This window comes from Hemitrygon akajei, chromosome 6 (genome assembly GCF_048418815.1).
Source record: "Hemitrygon akajei chromosome 6, sHemAka1.3, whole genome shotgun sequence".
Classification (NCBI taxonomy): Eukaryota; Metazoa; Chordata; class Chondrichthyes; order Myliobatiformes; family Dasyatidae; genus Hemitrygon; species Hemitrygon akajei.
In genome coordinates, this window is record NC_133129.1 from 84,600,163 (window position 1) to 84,603,652 (window position 3,490).

Below are 3,490 nucleotides of genomic sequence, written 5' to 3' on the forward strand. Positions count from 1 at the left end.
TTCCAGAGATGCCCAGTAATAGGGAGTGTCATTGGATCAATTTGTCATTTTTCATAACATTTAAAAGTAAGAGTACTATGGTCACTGCGCCCAAACTGACTCTTGACTGTCACTTCTCCGGCCTCATTTGCCCACATGAACTCTTGTATTGCCACCACTCTGGTAGGGCCATCTGTATATTCCTTCAGAAATCTTTCATAGAGACAGCTTACAATTTACAGCCCAGCCAAACACAATGGATTTCCCAGTCAAAATTTGGGAGATTGAAACCATCTGCTATTATAATCAGGTTATTTTTTCAACTATTTGCACCTCTGATTCACTCTGACTACTGGGAGGTAATAGTACAATCCCATCAAATTTATCACAGTGTTCTTATTTCCAATTTCCATTCATATTCCCTCAATGGATTATCCAAAGCGTACCCCTCTGAGACAGGCCGTAAAGTTACCCCCAACTCCACCCCACCCCTTCTCTAACCTGGTCCTCTATCGTGCCTATGGCACCTGGGAGCACTAAGCTGCCAAAACTGCCAATGTTTCTGTAACAATTGTAAAATCGCAACCACACGTACCAACCGCTGACTCTTTAAGTCCATCCAAGTTCCAAAGGCGGAGAGAAAGAGATTCGATTGTTTCATGTGTGCGAAACCGGTGCTGAGAGTGAGTTTATAAATGGGTGAACTCTCACGTCATGCAATAGGAAGAAAATACATTGGTGTTATGGAAGTGGCCACAATCACATTGAAAGGAAGTAGGCTTGCAAGGATCTAGGGCCTTTTCCTCGTTAATTCCTTGAACTGATTCGTTCATCGTCCTTGCTGACGATAGCCTGACCATCACGGCCCCCGATACCCAGTGAAAGGAATGGGGTTGAGCTGAACAGTGAGTGTGGTGTCCTTACCGCCGAACCATAAAGCGACGTCACTATAAACGAGTTTTGCAATAGTAACGGCCATGATCTCAGGCACTGGGAATAATTATTTTGGGATTCTCTGCACAAGTTTCATTTTATTTCAATTCTTCCGAATATAGTTAATGGTATCCCAAACAGCGCAGTTATAATTTTACTGAACCCAAATTGCTTTAAACGCTGTGTCTGAAAACAGCTCGTACTCAAGGTGTGCAAATTGGAGTATGAGACGGTGGGGGGGGGGGGGGTGGAATCTGCAAGTGAGAAATTCCAGATTACCACTTATTTTATTTTGCTGCAAAGCGCAATGAAGGGATATGTCACCCCGTTCCTCAGCTCTTCCCTGAACTTCGTCTGTGTCACGACATAAATGAAAGTATTGGTACAGCAGCTGAGGAGCTGCAGCATGAATCCGAGTTCCGTCACGATCAGCGATATACGTCTGTTATCATTCCAGTCCAGTAGAGTAATTCGAGTGTGCAGCGTGGACACCAGATAGGGAGCCCACAGTAGGATGAAGTTCCCCGAGATCAGGAAGAGCAGAGTGATGGACTTCCTCCTACTCTTCGCTTCGGGGTCGCTCTGACTCTCCCCGCCGACCGGAACCCGGAGTGCCTTGCGGATTCTGATGGTGACCACAATGTGTTTGACGATTAGCGCGTTGAAGACCAAAATGAGAATGAACGGGATTAATGGGGTGAAGACGTAATGGAGGAATTCAACGGCTGTCCACACTGGGGAAAGCATCACACTGAATGTAATAATGCAGAACCAGGGAGATCTAATCAGTGCATATTTGCTTGTGTACATGAAATACCAAAACAGGTCCTTCACACTGAACAGCAAGGCGATGGTCCCGATAATCCCGGCTGCCATCCTCTCGGTGCAGAATTTAGTCTTCAGTTTACTGCAGTAAATTGCCACAAATCGATCGAAGGTGAAGGAGACGGTAAACCAGACAGAACAGTCGGTGGCAGCGTAGAGGAGGACGGCGTGGATGTTGCACAGGTGTATGGCCAACACATCTTCAAAGGCTCTCGAGAAAACTATAGGAATCTGCTTCAGGATCAGATCGAGGACGATGACCAGCAGGTCCGCCGTTGCCATCGCCACTAGGTAACGTGTGACTCCCTTAGAGAGGCCACATTTGCCCCGAGACAGGATCACAATAGACACCAGGTTCACTATAAGAAAGAAGAAAATAGAGAAACATTATACCTCAGCAATGGAGCAGAACTGCTCATTGGAGCAGCCCATGGCGCAGGCGCCCAACACCAGTTTACACCGATATACGAATTCCAGGAACAGACTCGAAATCCCTTTTCGCTACATTCATTTTAGTCTTTATGCGGGCCACCACCACTCTCTTCCTTTTGCCCTGCTGCAGAGGTTTAACCAGAAACGTCGACAATTTCCTCACTCCCTCAAGGCGCCTGAGTCTCCAATTCCGGCATCTAAATTTCCTCGGTCAATAATTTACTTAGCGTCACTGGAATTCAGATAGATAATTACAGAGAGATACATCTTTCAAAACAAGCCCACCAGATCCTCGCTGGCTAATAAGCACACACTACTCCTGCTTTCACACATTACAGCTTGCCGCGATCCTATCGACTCTCTCTACATTCGACATACAGGTACTAATCTACAGTACCACTACCAGAGAGTGCTCACTGCCAAAGAGTGAGATATTTCAAGTTCTTGGGTGTTGAGGTCTGAGTTCTATCCTGGAACCAACATATCGATACAGCTACAAAAAAACACAATCGCGGCTATATTTCAAAAGGCGACTGAGGATATTTGCTATGTCACCGATAACACTCGCAAATGTTTACAGATCTACCCGGAAAAGTGTGCTAACTGGTCACCGTCTAGTAAGGAGGAGATGGTAGGGGTCATGGAGCTCCACAGGATATAACAGCTGCAGAAAGTTGTGAACTCAGCTCTATCATGAGCAATAGCCTCCCCAGCATCCTACACATCTTCAAGGACCGATGCCTCAAAAAGGTGGCATCCATCATTAACAACCCCCATCACCCGGGACATGCCCTCTTCTCATTGTTACAATCAGGGAGGAGGAACAGGAGCCTGAAGGCACACACTCACCAATTCAGGAACAGCTTCTTCCCCTCTCTGATCAGAGAGGGTAATAGCCATTGAACCAATGAAAACGAGCTCACTACTTTTTTCAAATACGTATTTAATTGAAATACATGTACATATTGCCCATAAAAACATTCACCTCCTTTGGAAGTTTTCATCTTTTATTGTATTACAACATTGAATTACAGTGGATTAAATTTGGCTTTTTTGAAACTGGTCAACAGAAAAGACTCTTTCATGTCAAAATGGAAACAAATTTCTACAAATTGGTCTAAATCTATTACAATTATTAAACACCAAATAATTAATGCATAACTACTCACCCCCTTCAAGTCAGTATTTAGTAGATGCACCTTTGGCAGCAATTACAGCCTTCAGTCTGTGTGGATTTCTATCGGCTTTGCACATCTGGACACTGCAAACTTTCCCAATTCTTCTGTACAGGACTGCTCAAGCTCTGTCAGATTGCATGGGG